This window comes from Cherax quadricarinatus, chromosome 63 (assembly GCF_038502225.1).
Source record: "Cherax quadricarinatus isolate ZL_2023a chromosome 63, ASM3850222v1, whole genome shotgun sequence".
Classification (NCBI taxonomy): Eukaryota; Metazoa; Arthropoda; class Malacostraca; order Decapoda; family Parastacidae; genus Cherax; species Cherax quadricarinatus.
The window spans coordinates 10,005,778-10,028,428 of record NC_091354.1 but is presented as its reverse complement, the minus strand read 5'-3'; positions in this window follow the sequence as shown (position 1 = coordinate 10,028,428).

Below are 22,651 nucleotides of genomic sequence, written 5' to 3'. Positions count from 1 at the left end.
CGCACCTAGTTTTGACCTCTCTACGCCTTTTGATGAACCAAGGGCTCGTTCTAGTCTTCCCACTTTTTCTGTTGCTCTTGGGTACGAACCTGTCTTCCGCCTATTTGCATTTTGTGGTCACATATTCCATTTCATTTACTGTTTTTCCCACCAATTCTCTTTCACACTGTCCACTATGCAGGAAATTCCTCATGCTTGTGTAGTTCCCTCTTTTATAGTTTGGTTTCTTCAGTAGTTCTCGTGCTACTTCTCTCTCCACTTTTAGTTTTACATTGTGTTCAAAACTCAGTACCACGTGATCACTAGGTCCGAGCAGTTTTTCATATGCGCAGGTATATAACCAACCGTTTACAACGCCCTTAAAACAATACGACAATTAGAAGGTATATGGGCAATCATATGTGATATAAGCAGACAGTATGCTTGTAAATTACATATATCAACAAATTTCACTATTACTCACAGCCATACATTGTCTACTGCCTGACACTGTTCTAGCCATTCACTAACCCAAACATAAGAAGGTTTATAACAAATAACTAAAAATTCTGGGACACCTTATCAAATATTTGCTGACATAGTATAAGAGAGGTGTGACTCTTGTAGCTGACCGAGGTTACTGCATAACCTTAATGACAATGACATTGTTGAGCAAACATGATCTTGTGATTACAATTGATTTACAGTTACTCGATAGACCATAATCAATGACACTTGTGTTACAAAATTATATCATTATAATATAAAAAGCTTATATATATATATATATATATATATATATATATATATATATATATATATATATAAGTAGTGATGATTTCTTCTGTATGGCTCATGCGGCAGAGTGGCTCCTCCTCTCAGTGGCTCATGCGGCAGAGTGGCTCCCACAGTATGGCTCATACCTCTGAGTGGCTTCCTCTGAGTGGCTCCCTTTTCACACCTATATGCTAATGACCTTGACCTCGCCCTCGAGACCACCTCGCCCTCGAGACCACCCCACCCACGACCCCCACCCACGCCCCCCACCCACGCCCCCACCCAAGACCCCCACCCACGACCCCCACCCACGACCCCCCACCCAAGACCCCACCCACGACCCCCACCCACGCCCCTCCACCCACGACCCCCCACCCACGACCCCCACCCACGACCCCCACCCATGACCCCACCCACGACCCCCACCCACGACCCCCACCCACGACCCCCCACCCAAGACCCCACCCACGACCCCCACCCACGCCCCTCCACCCACGACCCCCACCCATGACCCCACCCACGACCCCACGCCCACGCCCCCACGCCCCCACGCCCGCGCCCCCACGCCCGCGCCCCTGCGCCCCCACGCCCGCTCCCCCGCGCCCCCCACGACCCCCCGCGCCCCCCACAATTTTTTATCGATAATACAAAGACTCCATCTCCTCGGATCAAGGTTTTCTCGATAATACAAAGACTCCAATTCCTCGGATCAAGTTTTCTCGATATCAATAATACAAAGATTTCCCCCACCATCCACTTCTACCCCCCAAAATTACTCCTCCACTTCCTCGGATCAAGTTTTTGGATTCCCCCCTCTGGGTATAAGCATTCAAAATGGACTCCCACTTCAACCCCAATTTTTTTTCTCGATATCAAAATAATACAAAGATTTCCCCCACCATCCACTGCTAGTAGAATTGCAGTAAATCAACCATTCAAATCATTATGAAGCTGTGTGTAGTCTGTGGTCAGTCAAACAAACGGGCCTCCACATGCATAAATTGTCATTTTTGTGGAAATTGGTGTCATGCACCTTGTGCAGATATCCAAGAACTAGCTACAAGCAGTATTAAAACAGGGAAGTGTTTTTGGGTATGCCCAAATGAGATAAATCTGTGGACTAAAATCACAAGGGTATTAAAAGAGGTCAATATCAAAGCTGCTTTCATAGAAAACCTGGAAGCTTTCTACAACAGATGGGAACATAAAAAGTCTGGGCTGAATGGTACTGCCCTTGATACTGGCCATGTAGTCAGAAACTGTAAGGCTGGAGATGATGGTCTGGTAGTCAGTAAATGGGGGGCTGATAGTGCTGTCCTGGGAGACAGTAATGGTGAAGCTGGAGGTGCTGTCCTGGGAGACAGTAATGGTGAAGCTGGAGGTGCTGTCCTGGGAGACAGTAATGGGGAAGCTGGAGATGCTGTCCTGGGAGACAGTAATGGTGAAGCTGGAGGTGCTGTCCTGGGAGACAGTAATGGTGAAGCTGGAGGTGCTGTCCTGGGAGACAGTAATGGTGAAGCTGGAGATGCTGTCCTGGGAGACAGTAATGGGGAAGCTGGAGATGCTGTCCTGGGAGACAGTAATGGTGAAGCTGGAGATTTTGTCCAGGTAGTCGGGAATTATACGCAGGAAGGAATACATATAAATGACCTCATAGGGGACAGGAGCCATAGTAGGGAAACAAGTGTAGTCAAAGATAAGATAAAACCAATATTGCGAACTAGAAATACCGCAGGAAATAGCAAACAAGAGGACTCCACTAGCAATAGTGAGGATATATTACCAAAAACAACTGGTGGGAGCTCCATTGTTGGTGCTAGGGAGGATAGAAGTAAGACAGGGAAACATGCACCAACAGGGAATACAGTCACAGAAACCCAAGGCAAGCGGAAACCAAGCCTGTGCACATACTATGCACTTGGTATCTGCTGGCATGGGAAATCTGGAAAAACAGATGGGACGTGCAACTATGACCACCCTAGAAAATGCCATGCCCATATGACAACAGGAAAATGCAAACTCCCTTCCTGTAAGCTTTTTCACCCTGAACTGTGTACCTCTTCAGTACAGGAAAGACTGTGCTATAACTTAAATTGCCAGGCATACCATCTAAAGGGGACAAAAAGATACAAAACATCCAGGCCATGGGAAAACCTGGGTAGCCACAGCCACTCAAGAGGGAGAGGTTTTTTAGTGCCAGGAAGGAAAAAAAAACTGGCAGGAAATGGCAGAAATCGTACACCAAATCCAGTCATTCCTGGAGTGGAACCACAGTCGATGGCCTCCACTCCAAACCAACAGATACAGATACTAATCCCGGAAAAAAAATCCCCCCCCAGTACCAACAATACCACCAGTCCGATAACATTCTTCTTTGCAAATATACAGGGTCTAAAGCCAGCAACAAACAACAAAATACCTTTCATCCGTGGACTGCTTGCAGAGGCAAAGGCAATGTTCGCGGCTTTCACTGAGACCCACATAAAGGATCACTTGAACAACGAAATATGGATCCCAGGTTACAACCTATACAGATGTGACAGAGTGAACAGGCAAAAGGGGGGGGGGGGTTGGCCTGTACATTGCAGAGTCACTTGTTTGCACAGAACTGCTAAATGCCTCAAATGATGTAGTGGAAGTTTTAGCAGTAAAGGTCGAGAACCAAAACCTAGTCATTGTGGTAGTCTACAAGCCTCCGGATGCAACATCCCAACAATTCCAGGAACAGCTGTTAAAAATTGACCACTGTCTGGAAAACCTTCCAGCTCCTGCACCCAACATCTTGCTCCTGGGGGATTTCAACTTAAGGCACCTAAAATGGAGGAATATAGCAAATAATATTGTTGCAGTAATAACACCAGGAGGCAACTCTGATGAAAACTCACACTCACGCGAGCTTTTAAATCTCTGCACAAAATTCAATTTAAACCAGCAAATAATAGAGCCTACTAGACTGGAGAATACACTAGACCTCATTTTCACTAACAATGATGATCTGATAAGAAATGTCACCATATCAAAAACAATATACTCAGATCACAACATAATTGAGGTTCAGTCATGTATGCGCGGAGCCCCAGACCGACATAATGAGATTAGTCACGAGGGAGCATTCATCAAATTCAACTTCAATAACAAAAACATAAAGTGGGACCAAGTAAACCAAGTCCTAACCGATATAAGCTGGGAAGATATACTAAGCAACACAGACCCCAACTTATGCCTAGAACAGATTAACTCGGTGGCACTCGATGTATGCACAAGGCTTATTCCTCTAAGAAAAAGGAGGAGTAGATGTAAAACAGAAAGAGACAGGCGCTCCCTTTACAGGCGACGGAAAAGAATAACAGAGCGGCTAAAAGAGGTCAATATATCTGAAATGCGTAGGGAGACACTGGTCAGAGAAATAGCAAGCATCGAACTTAAGCTAAAAGAATCCTTTAGGAGTCAGGAATCGCGGGAAGAACTAAAAGCCATAAATGAAATCGAAAGAAACCCTAAGTATTTCTTCTCCTATGCCAAATCAAAATCGAGAACAGCGTCCAGTATTGGGCCCCTACTTAAACAAGATGGGTCCTACACAGATGACAGCAAGGAAATGAGTGAGCTACTCAAGTCCCAATATGACTCAGTTTTTAGCAAGCCGCTAACCAGACTGAGAGTCGAAGATCAAAATGAATTTTTTATGAGAGAGCCACAAAATTTGATTAACACAAGCCTATCCGATGTTATCCTGACGCCAAATGACTTCGAACAGGCGATAAATGACATGCCCATGCACTCTGCCCCAGGGCCAGACTCATGGAACTCTGTGTTCATCAAGAACTGCAAGAAGCCCCTGTCACGAGCCTTTTCCATCCTATGGAGAGGGAGCATGGACACGGGGGTCGTCCCACAGTTACTAAAAACAACAGACATAGCCCCACTCCACAAAGGGGGCAGTAAAGCAACAGCAAAGAACTACAGACCAATAGCACTAACATCCCATATCATAAAAATCTTTGAAAGGGTCCTAAGAAGCAAGATCACCACCCATCTAGAAACCCATCAGTTACACAACCCAGGGCAACATGGGTTTAGAACAGGTCGCTCCTGTCTGTCTCAACTATTGGATCACTACGACAAGGTCCTAAATGCACTAGAAGACAAAAAAAATGCAGATGTAATATATACAGACTTTGCAAAAGCCTTCGACAAGTGTGACCATGGCGTAATAGCGCACAAAATGCGTGCTAAAGGAATAACAGGAAGAGTCGGTCGATGGATCTATAATTTCCTCACTAACAGAACACAGAGAGTAGTCGTCAACAGAGTAAAGTCCGAGGCAGCTACGGTGAAAAGCTCTGTTCCACAAGGCACAGTACTCGCTCCCATCTTGTTCCTCATCCTCATATCCGACATAGACAAGGATGTCAGCCACAGCACCGTGTCTTCCTTTGCAGATGACACCCGAATCTGCATGACAGTGTCTTCCATTGCAGACACTGCAAAGCTCCAGGCGGACATCAACCAAATCTTTCAGTGGGCTGCAGAAAACAATATGAAGTTCAACGATGAGAAATTTCAATTACTCAGATATGGTAAACATGAGGAAATTAAATCTTCATCAGAGTACAAAACAAATTCTGGCCACAAAATAGAGCGAAACACCAACGTCAAAGACCTGGGAGTGATCATGTCGGAGGATCTCACCTTCAAGGACCATAACATTGTATCAATCGCATCTGCTAGAAAAATGACAGGATGGATAATGAGAACCTTCAAAACTAGGGAGGCCAAGCCCATGATGACACTCTTCAGGTCACTTGTTCTATCTAGGCTGGAATATTGCTGCACACTAACAGCACCTTTCAAGGCAGGTGAAATTGCCGACCTAGAAAATGTACAGAGAACTTTCACGGCGCGCATAACGGAGATAAAACACCTCAATTATTGGGAGCGCTTGAGGTTCCTAAACCTGTATTCCCTGGACCGCAGGAGGGAGAGATACATGATTATATACACCTGGAAAATCCTAGAGGGACTAGTACCGAACTTGCACACGAAAATCACTCACTACGAAAGCAAAAGACTTGGCAGACGATGCACCATCCCCCCAATGAAAAGCAGTGGTGTCACTAGCACGTTAAGAGACCATACAATAAGTGTCAGGGGCCCGAGACTGTTCAACTGCCTCCCAGCACACATAAGGGGGATTACCAACAGACCCCTGGCAGTCTTCAAGCTGGCACTGGACAAGCACCTAAAGTCAGTTCCGGATCAGCCGGGCTGTGGCTCGTACGTTGGTTTGCGTGCAGCCAGCAGCAACAGCCTGGTTGATCAGGCTCTGATCCACCAGGAGGCCTGGTCACAGACCGGGCCGCGGGGGCGTTGACCCCCGGAACTCTCTCCAGGTAAACTCCAGGTACCCCCCAAAATTTCTCCTCCATCTCCTCGGATCAAGTTTTTGGATTCCCCCCTCTGGGTATAAGCATTCAAAATGGACTCCCACTTCAACCCCAATTTTTTTCTCGATAATACAAAGGATCTACTTCCTTGGATCAAGGTTTTCTCGAAATCAAAGTCTCCATCTCCTCGGATCAAGTTTTTCTCGAAATCAAAGTTTCCATCTCCTTGGATTAAGCTTTTCTCCTCTATCTCCTTGGATCAAAGTTTTTCTCGATAATACAAAGACTCCATCTCCTCGGATCAAGTTTTTGGATTCCCCCCTCTGGGGGTAAGCATTCAAATGAACTCCTCCTATGGGGCATGGTACTCTCTCTTAGTACAGGTCTAAACAAGTGTGACGTCACCCCACCTATGTTTACTCGGCGGTCAGTGACGTCACGTGATGACCTCACACATACAGGCTGAATCTTGTCGACTTACCCCTACACATTTCATGTACAACATAGGGAAAACATTTTCACTCTTAACCCAGGATAACCCAAATAATTTCACATTTTTTCGTTAATATCCACAACAATTCACAATTTCTTTACAAAATACAACACAAGTCTAGATAATTTTCTCGTTTTAACTATTTCATCAGAAAAAGTCCAGCGAATCTTAACTGACCGATCTCAGATAACATCTCAGGTCACTCCCCCACGAAGTAACCCAAGTTTTCTTGATATCAATAATACAAAGATTTCCTCCACCATCCACTTCTACCCCCCAACATTTCTCCTCCATCTCCTCGGATCAAGTTTTTTGGATTCCCCCCTCTGGGTATAAGCATTCAAAATGGACTCCCACTTGCATCCCAGTTTTTTTTCTCGATAATACAAAGACTCTACTTCCTTGGATCAAGGTTTTCTCGATAATACAAAGATTCCAATTCCTCGGATCAAGTTTTTCTCGAAATCAAAGACTCCATCTCCTCGGATCAAGTTTTTTTGGATTCCCCCCTCTGAGGGTAAGCATTCAAATGAACTCCTCCTATGGGGCATGGTGCTCTCTCTTACTACAGGTCTAAACAAGTGTGACGTCACCCCACCTGTGTTTACTCGGCGGTCAGTGACGTCACGTGATGACCTCACACATACAGGCTGAATCTTGTCGACTTACCCCTACACATTTCATGTACAACATAGGGAAAACATTTTCACTCTTAACCCAGGATAACCCAAATAATTTCACATTTTTTCGTTAATACCCACAACAATCCACAATTTCTTCACAAAATACAACACAAGTCTAGACATTTTTCTCGTTTTAACTATTTCATCAGAAAAAGTCACCACATCACTTATAACCACTTTTCGATAAATTCACTAGTCACAATTTTACATATTACGAAGTTAATTCTCACACACACCTCACTTTTACTTTGAACACCTTCAAAACACTCTCATAAATCATTTGAATACTCACAAAAATACCTTTGAACATTTCCAAACAACACTGAAACACTTCCAAGACAACATTTTGAATACTCCCAAATAAGATTTGACAGCTTCAATTTATCTACACTTAAATATTTCATAAAATTACAACTCATCCCCCATACTACTCCCTCATTCTCCAGATTTTTACAACAGTATCACAAAAACTAACTCAAACACTTTACTTTGAACAACACCAAAAACACTATCAATTACCTTTGAATACTCCAAAAACATCATTCGAACACAGCCAAATCACCACTGAATACTCCCAGAACACCTTCATAAATACTCTTGCACATCATTTGAACACCTTCAAAAACACCTTTGAATAGTCTCAAACACCATTTGTGTACTACTAATACAGCACTGAATTCAGTCAAAACACCACCAAAATCACCATAAACTAAGATCAACATAACAGACTAACACCCATTTTTCACACAAATCCCCTCAAATCACTATAACCAAGACGATTATCAATTTCTATGAGTACACTCTCCTCCAACTAACATATAACATGAACGCAAAAAACATGAACACAAACCAAACACACACGAACACTTACAACAGAATCAAGTCTTTTTTTTCGATATCTCTAGTTCGACAACAGCACCCACAACACCCACATCCCACATCACCCACACCCCACAATTTTTCTCGTTTTAACTAATTTCATCAGAAAAAAAGTCACAACAACCCACAACTTATAAACACTTCAGCAACTCTAGTTCGACAACAACATTCACAACCCACAATTTCTTTACAAAATACAACACAACTCTAGACATTTTTCTCGTTTTAACTATTTCATCAGAAAAAGTCACAACAACAACCCACTTATAACATCTTTTTTTCGATATATCTAGTTCGACAACAATACCCACATCCCTCATCACTTGCCATTTTATTCACAATTTATTCGATACAAATTTTTCCCCTTTTTTTAATTGAATCTTAAATGTAATGCACATTCCTCCCTACATTACTAAAATTCTAATAAATTCCTCTCCATACCCATCTCCTTGTATCCACATAAATTGATATTATACTCACAACAACTAATCTCACTACCCAACTACTGAGACATGTTTCTACACCCTCCATTCTTTTCCAATATATCATAACTTTTCAATTCTATAAATTCTTTTAAAATATTCACACATTACCTTTATTTTCAGTAAAATCCCACCCCCCATATTTCATTAAATTTCTAATACAACCCTCCCCATACCCCTCTCCATCTCACTCACAGTTCTTCACAACCACTCACCCGTTTTCCATCACACCTCTTCAGAACAAACACACAAAAATCACATTTCACATCCACAAATGCAAAAACACCATCAATTACCATTGAATACTCCATAAATATCATTCGAACACCCCCAAAACACCACTGAATACTACCCAAACTAAGATCAACACTACCAGCTTATATCCATTTTATAGAAATACCCACATTTCCTCCCTACACTAAATTTCTAATAAAATCTATCTCCTCGACTCCACATAGTTAATATTATACTCATAACCCCCACAATTTTTCTCAGTTCATCTATTTCATCAGAAAAAAAAAGTCACCCGCATTTTTGACTCAGTAATATTCACAACATGTCACAAATTTTTAGAAAACACTCATTTTTTTATAAATATATCACGAACACATCCAACTAAGATATGATATAAATCACATTTTTAGCCACATTCCCTCAATTTCGGTAATATGGACAAAATTGATTGGGATAACATTTAGAACATTTCCAAATTACGTTGGAGCACATTCAAAAATATATTGGAACACTTCCAAAATACATTAGAGTACTCCAGAATTACTTTGAACGACTCCATTTTTGGATATTTCCAAATTAGTTTTGAAAACTTTTTCGTAAAATCGAACATTATTTTCTTGTTGGTAAACACACTCAATGGTAGAAATATTTACTCGATTTCCGAATAGAAACACATTCCTCGCTCTGAGAGACTCCTTGAGCTTATATGCCTTACCCCAAAGTATTGCATCATGATTTTTGTACAATCCCCTCCAGCGAGGCCATGAAATGGTGTTCACACCCAAGGTAGATTTAAGATAATCATCTCTTTCCAGACCAACTGTGTCCTCTTGTGCTAAAATTTGGTGAGGTCACAGGGCTGACAGACACCATGAAATTAACTTAAATGAGATATAACATTTGTATTCTACCTCAATACTTTTTTTCATGGTAAGGTTTGATTGATTTAAAACTTCATCATGTCTTAAAAATTTTTATTAAACATTTCTCTTTTTAATGAATGAAACATCATATATTATTAATCTTGGTGTAACAACACGCTCTAAACATCATAAATCCTCCCCTCTAAGTCTTGTTCTTCCAAGCCCCGTCACATCGGTACCTGTAAATTTTAATATATTTTTTTTATTTCATTAGCATATAATGGGGAGAAATTTGCACCATCACCTGTAAAAGATATAAACCAACTAAAAGTTACATATTTTTTCACTATCCCAAACATATGCTTCTCGTTAACTTAAATATCTTCCCATTCTTGACTTAAAAGCATAATCGTACTGTGTCCCCTTATTAACTTTAATGAATTAAAAGCGTCTTGTTAACTTAAATGATGTAAGTATTATGGTAGACATGATTCTTGGTGTTCAGGTAGAGAGAGAAGGTCGAAATGGTAAGTGACACATTTCATGAAGAGATAAATATGAGTTATATATATTAATTCAAATATATCTCTCTCTCTCTTCAAGTTATAATTACTTCCTCATAATAATTTAAATGAATTAAACCACTGATACAAGGTAAATAATTTTGCTTAACTTATAAGTTACTCACACATTAGGCTCAATGTTTTTAATATATTGTTTAATATCTGTGAAAAGTTCTCTCCAAATTAATTTCCACTTCTTTGTGTTGTACCATCTATGCAAAATGCACAGATTATTCTGTATATTAAATATTTGACTGACAAAGTTTTCATATATATTGTTTTCCAAAATATAATATACCAGATCATCACTCCACTCCGTTACCATTTCATCAATGAATTTATGAGAATCAAGTTCATTTTCTAACCAATTTTTAACTCGCTGAAAATTCTTTTCACTCAATGTTTCACCATCTTTCCTTAAGAGTTGATTGACAGTCTTGCAAAATTCCAACCAAGGAAGATCTTTCACCGTTTCACAAATAACAATGAAATCGCCATGTTTCCCCATATTAGATGCTTTCCATGTGGTTTCCGGACAATGTCTGGGGGTGACTTACACACACAACTCTCCCATACACATAAAGAGTTGTTAAATAGTATTAAATGAAAAATTTCATTAAACTTACCTAAACTAGGATCAGCCATTTCAAAATCCATTTTCATAATTAATTTTTGGGGCTTTGGTATAATAAAAGTTTGAGATAAATGACTACTCCATTCACTTTCTCGTAACAATAAATTTTCCAATATTTCTTCACTCCATCGTTGAGTCATTTCTCGTACCTCAGCTACAAACACTTCTTTTGAGAGAACATGTTCCACATCAACTCTTTTTTGAATGGGTTCGACTCTCTTAATTGTATATAACATTTCTATGAACACCACACTAGTATGTTTTGTCGCAACCACCTCCATATTTCTTCTTCTGCTCAAGTGATTCCTTACCATTTCACTCCAAATATTTATACCAAAAATTTCAATCGTTGTCATCATCGAATATAATTTTTTTTAATAATACAAATACACATTACAGGGGATTTCTTCAAAGCATATATATATATTATCCATTGTATGTTTCAAATAATATGTTTAGTCATTGTTAACTTTCCTTATTTTTCAGTAAAAAGAAATATTCAGACAATATTTTTTTTGGCAACACTTACTACTTGCTTGTGACGTCACTATCCAGCAGCACGTTAAAACAGGTTAGAGCATCTTCCCCTTATTATTTTAAATGAACTAAAAGCATGACGTCACGATACTCATTGAACAAATTATCTTACCTTTAATTGTCTTCATGCATTTCCAAGTATGCACCATCGGTATAGTAATAACATGTCATAATACCATTGAAGTAAGTTATGATCCCCATCCTGTATGACACTAAACTCGTGGTGATTCATTCACCTAACGTCATGGTGATGCCACGTAGTGTTTTTCATGGAACAAATTTCTCTACACATATAGTTATAAAAACTACTAACTCGACAACCCTCGTGGTGAAAAGAGTATAAGAAGACACATCCGTATTGAGTTACAAGAGTATTTAGATGGAGACGTGGAAGTTACATGTGAAAAATTTGTTACAGAAGCAAGTGTCTACACATCACTGAACTGATAAAGAAATGATTAATTCGATAGAAGACCTTGATCACAACCCTCCAAAACGAAGGAAGGTGACTGAACAATATCTCACCGATAAAGAAATGCTTATAGCAATGGAAGATTTTGAATGTGAGTTTTTAATGAGATATTATTGAGTAAATTCACCCACAATGTAATTTTTAGAAATTCTAATGAGAAATATTTTTTTTTTCATTTGATGAGTAACAAACTTAATTTTTGGGATATAATACTATATTTTATCAAAATTACAGGTAAAGAAGCAACAAAAGATGAAGAAAAATATTTTTCGTTAATGAAAGGTAATATTACAAAAGATTTTAGTGGCAGTGATAAAATTCTTTTAGTACAACAAGCAAATTGTTGTGCTGTTAAATTGAAAAAGGGAGGTCTTGCTGATGCTTTAAGTCAGGTTTTACCACTTAGCAATCCATATTTATTTAGATCACCTGGATGTCATAAAGCAAATCGAGCTAGTGAAGTAACTCGTGATAAATTTGGGAGCATAAAATTTGTAAATAATGGAAAAAATAACCCCATGATTGTCAATATGTTCGCACAGTATGCGATGGGACCTCCACATAAGTATTATATGAACTGTAAAGTTGATAAGGCCTACTATAATACATGCAAATATTTAGATACAAAGAAAGGTCGTGAGATTATATTCAAAGAGTGCATGAATGATCTTGTTAAGTGGTTATTAACAGATCCCAACGGGATTATAATGGAAAAAGTTGTGTTTCCAGAAGGAATTGGATGTGCTTCAGCCGGAGGTGATTGGCATGCATATCTTAAAATCATTCATGATTTTGCAAAGGAATTAAAAAAACGTCGTAGAAATACTGTTATCATTATTGTAAAATATGACAAATAAAGTATCTCTATAATACTTTTTTTTGTTTTGTTTTATTCACCAGCACTCTAAAACCTTATTAGGCAACTGAATAGAGATCATACGTCTGGCAGGAACGGTGATGAGTATAAACATCTCTGTTCTTTGTTGTTCATACATTAGTACCCCTTCCACCAGGGTGCGACTAACCATCTCAAGAAAATGGAGACAGCCAATAGGATGGAAAAATATTTTAAAATTGAAGAAGGAAAATTGTACGATGAAAAATATTGTCGTGACAACGTCTGCATTATTTTCCATGCGAATTGTGTTGCTATAAAAGGATATGGTGCAAGTTATTATTTGGGTAAGAAATATCCTTATGCTGATGTGTATCGGAGTAGAGAACCATTATTTAATCTGAGAAGATGCAGAGTTGAAGATCGTGATACTCCTGGAACTGTTATCGAGTTTGAACCTTCACCGGATCGAAGAAAATTGAATCTTCCTTATTTAGCAGCCATAATAAGCCAATTTGGTATTGCTGGATCATTGGAGGAAAATACCATTTCTCAAAATTTAATTGAAAAATCAAGAGATTCCCATTTGGTGTATGGTTTAAAGAAAGATACTATCGCAGACAGAATAAGATATTTCAAGGAATCCATTGAGAGAGTCATAAAAAGTGTGAAAGACAATAAAAATATACGAGAGGTTATCTTTCTGAAAGATATTGGGAGGTATGAAACTTCAAATGATTATATCTGGAATACACATTATAAACCTATACTCGAAGATATGATAATGGAATTTAAGGAAGAAGGTATTCGATCAACAATGGTTGACAAAGAAGAAATGAAAAACATTAACCAAGGTCAAGAATTAGAAGATGATTCGAAGTTATTGTCTTCTAGAATTGAAGGAAGTGCTTGGTATCCCTCATGAGGTAAGCAAAATTATTTACCTTGTATCAGTGGTTTAATTCATTTAAATTATTATGAGGAAGTAATTATAACTTGAAGAGAGAGAGAGATATATTTGAATTAATATATATAACTCATATTTATCTCTTCATGAAATGTGTCACTTACCATTTCGACCTTCTCTCTCTACCTGAACACCAAGAATCATGTCTACCATAATACTTACATCATTTAAGTTAACAAGACGCTTTTAATTCATTAAAGTTAATAAGGAGACACAGTACGATTATGCTTTTATGTCAAGAATGGGAAGATATTTAAGTTAACGAGAAGCATATGTTTGGGATAGTGAAAAAATATGTAACTTTTAGTTGGTTTATATCTTTTACAGGTGATGGTGCAAATTTCTCCCCATTATATGCTAATGAAATAAAAAAAATATATTAAAATTTACAGGTACCGATGTGACGGGGCTTGGAAGAACAAGACTTAGAGGGGAGGATTTATGATGTTTAGAGCGTGTTGTTACACCAAGATTAATAATATATGATGTTTCATTCATTAAAAAGAGAAATGTTTAATAAAAGTTTTTAAGACATGATGAAGTTTTAAATCAATCAAACCTTATCATGAAAAAAAACGTATTGAGGTAGAATACAAATGTTATATCTCATTTAAGTTAATTTCATGGTGTCTGTCAGCCCTGTGACCTCACCAAATTTTAGCACAAGAGGACACAGTTGGTCTGGAAAGAGATGATTATCTTAAATCTACCTTGGGTGTGAACACCATTTCATGGCCTCGCTGGAGGGGATTGTATAAAAATCATGATGCAATACTTTGGGGTAAGGCATATAAGCTCAAGGAGTCTCTCAGAGCGAGGAATGTGTTTCTATTCGGAAATCGAGTAAATATTTCTACCATTGAGTGTGTTTACCAACAAAAAAATAATGTTCGATTTTACGAAAAAGTTTTCAAAACTAATTTGGAAATATCCAAAAATGGAGTCGTTCAAAGTAATTCTGGAGTACTCTAATGTATTTTGGAAGTGTTCCAATATATTTTTGAATGTGCTCCAACGTAATTTGGAAATGTTCTAAATGTTATCCCAATCAATTTTGTCCATATTACCGAAATTGAGGGAATGTGGCTAAAAATGTGATTTATATCATATCTTAGTTGGATGTGTTCGTGATATATTTATAAAAAAATGAGTGTTTTCTAAAAATTTGTGACATGTGAATATTACTGAGTCAAAAATACGGGTGACTTTTTTTTCTGATGAAACAGATGAACTGAGAAAAATTGTGGGGGTTATGAGTATAATATTAACTATGTGGAGTTGAGGAGATAGATTTTATTAGAAATTTAGTGTAGGGAGGAAATGTGGGGATTTCTATAAAATGGATATTAGCTGGTAGTGTTGATCTTAGTTTGGGTAGTATTCAGTGGTGTTTTGGGGATGTTCGAATGATATTTTTGGAGTATTCAATGGTAATTGATGGTGTTTTTGGTAGTGTTCAAAGTAAAGTGAGTTGTCTGTGTGTGTTAGGTGGTTATAGAATTTTGTGAATATCTTGGTTACAGTGATTTTAGTGGATTTGAGATGGGTGATGAGATGCATTTGTGGATGTGAAATGTGATTTTTGTGTGTTTGTTCTGAAGAGGTGTGATGTGAAACGGGTGAGTGGATGTGAAGAAATGTGAGTGAGATGGAGAGGGGTATGGGGAGGGTTGTATTAGAAATTTAATGAAATATGGGGGGATTTTACTGAAAATAAAGGTAACGTGTGAATATTTTAAAAGAATTTATAAAATTGAAAAGTTATGATATATTGGAAAAGAATGGAGGGTGTAGAAACATGTCTCAATAGTTGGGTAGTGAGATTAGTTGTTGTGAGTATAATATCAATTTATGTGGATACAAGGAGATGGGTATGGAGAGGAATTTATTAGAATTTTAGTAATGTAGGGAGGAATGTGCATTACATTTAAGATTCAATTAAAAGAAGGGGAAAAATTTGTATCGAATAAATTGTGAATAAAATGGTAAGTGATGAGGGTTGTGGGTATTGTTGTCGAACTAGATATATCGAAAAAAAGATGTTATAAGTGGGTTGTTGTTGTGACTTTTTCTGATGAAATAGTTAAAACGAGAAAAATGTCTAGACTTGTGTTGTATTTTGTAAAGAAATTGTGGGTTGTGGGTGTTGTGGTATGTGGGATGTGGGTGTTGTGGGTTGTGGGCGTTGTTGTCGAACTAGAGATACTGAAAAGACGTTATAAATGGGTTGTTGTGACTTTTTCTGATGAAATTAGTTAAAACGAGAAAAAATTGTGGGGTGTGGGTGTTGTGGGTTGTGGGTGTTGTTGTCGAACTAGAGTTGCTGAAAAGTGTTTATAAGTTGTGGGTTGTTGTGACTTTTTTTCTGATGAAATTAGTTAAAACGAGAAAAATTGTGGGGTGTGGGTGATGTGGGTTGTGGGTGATGTGGGATGTGGGTGTTGTGGGTGTTGTTGTCGAACTAGAGATATCGAAAAAAAGACTTGATTCTGTTGTAAGTGTTCGTGTGTGTTTGGTTTGTGTTCATGTTTTTTGTGTTCATGTTATATCTTAGTTGGAGGAGAGTGTACTCATAGAAATTGATAATCGTCTTGGTTATAGTGATTTGAGGGGATTTGTGTGAAAAATGGGTGTTAGTCTGTTATGTTGATCTTAGTTTATGGTGATTTTGGTGGTGTTTTGACTGAATTCAGTGCTGTATTAGTAGTACACAAATGGCGTTTGAGACTATTCAAAGGTGTTTTTGAAGGTGTTCAAATGATGTGCAAGAGTATTTATGGTGTTCTGGGAGTATTCAGTGGTGATTTGGCTGTGTTCGAATGATGTTTTTGGAGTACTCAAAGGTAATTGATGGTGTTTTTGGTGTTGTTCAGAGTAAAGTGTTTGAGTTAGTTTTTGTGATACTGTTGTAAAAATTTGGAGAATGAGGGAGTAGTATGGGGGATGAGTTGTAATTTAATGAAATATTTAAGTGTAGATAAATTAAAGCTGTCAAATCTTATTTGGGAGTATTCAAAATGTTGTCTTGGAAGTGTTTCAGTGTTGTTTGGAAATGTTCAAAGGTATTTTTGTGAGTATTCAAATGATTTATGAGAGTGTTTTGAAGGTGTTCAAAGTAAAAGTGATGTGTGTGTGCGTATTAACTTCGTAATATGTAAAATTGTGACTAGTGAATTTATCGAAAAGTGGTTATAAGTGATGTGGTGACTTTTTCTGATGAAATAGTTAAAACGAGAAAAATGTCTAGATTTGTGTTGTATTTTGTTAAGAAATTGCGGATTGTTGTTGGTATTAACGAAAAAATGTGAAATTATTTGGGTTATCCTGGGTTAAGAGTGAAAATGTTTTCCCTATGTTGTATATGAAATGTGTAGGGGTAAGTCGACAAGATTCAGCCTGTATGTGTGAGGTCATCACGTGACGTCACTGACCGCCGAGTAAACACAGGTGGGGTGACGTCACACTTGTTTAGACCTGTAGTAAGAGAGAGCACCATGCCTCATAGGAGGAGTTCATTTGAATGCTTACCCCCAGAGGGGGGAATCCAAAAAAACTTGATCCGAGGAGATGGAGTCTTTGATTTCGAGAAAAACTTGATCCAAGGAGATGGAGTCTTTGATTTCGAGAAAATTTGATCTGAGGAATTGGAGTCTTTGTATTATCGAGAAAACCTTGATCCAAGGAAGTAGGGTCTTTGTATTATCGAGAAAAAAAATTGGGATGCAAATGGGAGTCCATTTTGAATGCTTATACCCAGAGGGGGGAATCCAAAAAACTTGATCCGAGGAGATGGAGTCTTGGTATTATCGAGAAAAAAAATTCGAAAAAATTTGGGATGGGGGTGAAAGTGGGAGGGGGAACCTTAAAAACTTGATCCGAGGAGATGGAGGAGAAATTTTGGGGGGTAGAAGTGGATGGTGGGGGAAATCTTTGCATTATTGATATCGAGAAAACTTGATCCGAGGAATTTGAGTCTTTGTATTATCGAGAAAAAAAAAATGGGATGGGGGTGAAAGTGGGAGGGGGAACCTCAAAAATTTGATCCGAGGAGATGGAGGAGAAAAACTTGGACATAGAGGGTAGAAGTGGATGGTGGGGGAAATCTTTGTATTATTGATATCGAGAAAACTTGATCCGAGGAATTGGAGTCTTTGTATTATCGAGAAAAAAAAAATTCGAAAAAATTTGGGGTGGGGGTGAAAGTGGGAGGGGGGAACCTCAAAAACTTGATCCAAGGAGAGCACAAGAAACTCAAAAAAGAAAAATTCAAAAAAAATCGGAAAGAAATTCGGGGCGCGGGGGCGATCCGGACGACGCTGCAGAAGGCGCAGCAGAAGGCGCGGGCGGGCGCGAGGGTGTGAGGGCGCGGGCGGGTGCGAGGGCGGGGGGGCGGGTGGGGGGTCGTGGGTGGGGGCGTGGGTGGGTGTCGTGGGTGGGGTCATGGGTGGGGGTCGTGGGTGGGGGTCGTGGGTGGGGGGTCGTGGGTGGGGGGCGTGGGTGGGGGGCGTGGGTGGGGGCTCGTGGGTGGGGGTCGCGGGTGGGGGGTCATGGGTGGGTGTCGTGGGTGGGGGGTCATGGGTGGGGGTCGTGGGTAGGGTGGTCTCGAGGGCGAGGTGGTCTCGAGGGCGAGGTCAAGGTCATTAGCATATAGGTGTGAAAAGGGAGCCACTCAGAGGTATGAGGCATACTGTGGGAGTCACTCTGCCGCATGAGCCACTGAGAGGAGGAGCCACTCTGCTGCATGAGCCATACAGAAGAAATCATCACTACTTACATATATATATATTTCCTTCATATATATATATATATATATATATATATATATATATATATATATATATATATATATATATATATATATATATATATATATATATATATATATTTGATTGTGTTTGTTTAGTGTTAAATTATTATAAACGTATTTAAAATATATTATGTTGGGTTAGGCTAAAATAAATTGATCTTGTTATAATAAGGTTAGGTAAGTTTTCTAAGATTCTTTTGGTGCAAAATTAAAAATTTTTACATTAAAATTAATGAAAAAAATATATCTTTAAACGTATTAGAGAAAATTTCAGAAAGGACTTAATTTTAAATGAGTTATTGTTAATTGACCAGTTTTACATATTCGGCACGATATATATATATATATATATATATATATATATATATATATATATACATATATATATATATATATATATATATAATATATATATACATATATGTATAATATATATATATATATATATATATATATATATATATATATATATATATATATATATATATATATATATATATATCGTGCCGATTAGGCAGAACTTGCGATCTTGGCTTAAATAGAAACGCTCATCTTGCTATATAGGACAAGTGAAAATTTGTGTATGCAATAACTTCGCCAAAACCTTTCTGAACCTAACGAAAAAAATATATTTCACTGTGTTTGTTTAGTATCAAATTTTGCAAGAAAGGCATAAAATACCGACAATATGAAAGTTAAGACACATGTGCAACATCTGGATATTTTTATTGCAGACGTTTCGCCATCCAGTGGCTTTATCAATACAGATTCTAGGACATACTTCCACTGGGGAATCCCGCCTACCAGTGACTATGCCCTCGTCTGCTACATGTTCTTATCCACTGACGCCTATATAACCGCCAGTCTTCTTGCCTTTGCTCCAGATTCTCCACCACCACGATGCTGTGAACACTAACTCCAAGGCTGAGGGACTGATTACTTCATCTTTTGTATATAGTTCTACTGTCTTCTAATTATGTCCTAGAATTTGTATTGATAAAGCCACTGGATGGCGAAACGTCTACAATAAAGATATCCAGATGTTGCACATATGACTAAACTTTCATATTAAATTATTGTAAACAAATCTAAAATATATTTAGTTGGGTTAGGCTAAAATAAATTGCGCTTGTTATAATAAGGTTAGGTAAGTTTTCTAAGTTCCTTTTGGTGCAAAATTATATTTTTTTACATCAACATTAATAAAAGAAATATATCTTTAAACGTATAAGAGAAAATTTTAGAAAGGACATAATTTTAAATGAATTCTTGGTAATTGGCCAGTTTTACCTATTAGGCACGACATATATATATATATATATATATATATATATATATATATATATATATATATATATATATATATATATATATATATATATGTCGTGCCGGATAGGTAAAACTTGCAATTTTGGCTTATATAGCAACGCTTTTCTTGCCGCAAAAAACATTCTGAACCAAACGAAAAAAATGCATTTCATTGCGTTTGTTTATTATTAAATTATTGTAAACTTACCTAGTTGGGTTAGGCTAAATTAAATTGCGCTTGTTATCATAAGGTTAGGCAAGTTTTTTAAGGTTCTTTTAGTACAAAATTATTAATTTTCACCTTAACATAAAAGAAAAAAAATTCTTTAAACGTGTAAAAGAAAACTTTAGAAAAGACTTAAATTTCAATGAGTTCTATTTCACCTATTCTGCACGACATACATATATATATATATATATATATATATATATATATATATATATATATATATATATATATATATATATATATATATATGCAAAACAACCACTCAACCACCTGTTTACTGTGATCTTATTGCATATATATATATATATATATATATATATATAATATATATGTCGTGCCGAATAGGCAGAACTTGCGATCTTGGCTTAAATAGCAACGCTCATCTTGCCATATAGGACAAGTGAAAATTTGTGTATGCAATAATTTCGCCAAAATCATTCTGAACCTAACGAAAAAATATATTTCACTGTGCTTGTTTAGTATTAAATTACTGTAAACAAATTTAAAATATATTTAGTTGGGTTAGGATAAAATAAATTGTTCTTGTTATAATAAGGTTAGGTAAGTTTTCTAAGATTCTTTTGGAGCAAAATTAAATTTTTTTACTTTAACATTAATGAAAAAAATATATCTTTAAACGTATAAGAGAAAATTTCAGAAAGGACTTAATTTTAAATGAGTTCTTGCTAATTGACCGGTTTTACATATTCGGCACGACATTATATATATATATATATATATATATATATATATATATATATATATATATATATATATATATATATATATATATATATATATATATATATATATAACCTGAGCGCTTTCATGTGTTTAAGCGCATAAAAGCGCTCATGTTGTATTTCCTATTTCTTCTGGTATTTTTTCATATTTGCAATCACGGATTTTATTGGAATTTCTTTCTCACACACACACACACACACACACACACACACACACACACACACACACACACACACACACACAGGAGAGGTTAAGATGTTGGAATGCTGTTCTGAGGTTTGCTAGGCGCCCATATGCTGCAGCAGTTATTTGGTTGATGTGCACTTCAGGAGATGTGCCTGGTGTTATACTCACCCCAAGATCTTTTTCCTTGAGTGAGATTTGTAGTCTCTGGCCCCCTAGACTGTGCTCCATCTGAGGTCTTCTTTGCCCTTCCCCAATCTTCATGACTTTGCACTTGGTGAGGTTGAATTCCAGGAACCAATTGCTGGACCAGGTCTGCGGCCTGTCCAGATCCCTTTGTAGTTCTGCCTGGTCTTCAATCGAATGAATTCTTCTCATCAACTTCACGTCATCTGCAAACAGGGACACTTCGGAGTCTATTCCTTCCGTCATGTCGTTCACAAATACCAGAAACAGCACTGGTCCTAGGACTGACCCCTGTGGGACCCCGTTGGTCACAGGTGCCCACTCTGACACCTCGCCACGTACCATGACTCGCTGCTGTCTTCCTGACAAGTATTCCCTGATCCATTGTAATGCCTTCCCTGTTATCCCTGCCTGGTCCTCCAGTTTTTGCACTAATCTCTTGTGTAGAACTGTGTCAAACGCCTTCTTGCAGTCCAAGAAAATACAATCAACCCACCTCTCTCTCTCTTGTCATACTGCTGTCACCCTGTCATAGAAGTCCAGTAGGTTTGTGACACAGGATTTCCCATCCCTGAAACCATGCTGGCTGCTGTTGATGAGATCATTCCTTTCTAGGTGTTCCACCACTCTTCTCCTGATAATCTTCTCCATGACTTTGAATACTAAACATGTCAGTGCACTGGTCTGTAGTTTAGTGTTTCATGTCTGTCTCCTTTTTTAAAGATTGGGACTACATTTGCTGTCTTCCATGCCTCAGGCAATCTCCCTGTTTCGACAGATGTATTGAATATTGTTAGGGGTACACATAGCGCCTCTGCTCCCTCTCTCAGGACCCATGGAGAGATGTTATCTGGCCCCATTGCCTTTGATGTATCTAGCTCACTCAGAAGCCTCTTCACTTCTTCCTCGGTTGTGTGTACTGTGTCCAGCACTTGGTGGTGTGCCCCACCTCTCCGTCTTTTTTGAGCCCCATCTGTCTCCTCTGTGAACACTTCTTTGAATCTCTTGAGTTCCTCACATACTTCACGGTCATTTCTTGTCTCTTCTCCTTCCTTCCTTAGCCTGATTACCTGGTCCTTAACTGTTGTTTTCCTCCTGATGTGGCTGTATAACAGCTTTGGGTCAGATTTGGCTTTCGCTGCTATGTCGTTTTCATATTGTCGTTGGGCCTCCCTTCTTATATGTGCATATTCATTTCTGGCTCTACGACTGCTCTCCTTATTCTCCTGGGTCCTTTGCCTTATATATTTCTTCCATTCCCTAGCACACTTGGTTTTTGCCTCCCTGCACCTTTGGGTGAACCATGGGCTCATCCTGGCTTTTTCATTAATCCTGTTACCCTTGGGTACAAACCTCTCCTCAGCCTCCTTGCACATTGTTTCTACATATTCCATCATCTCATTAACTGG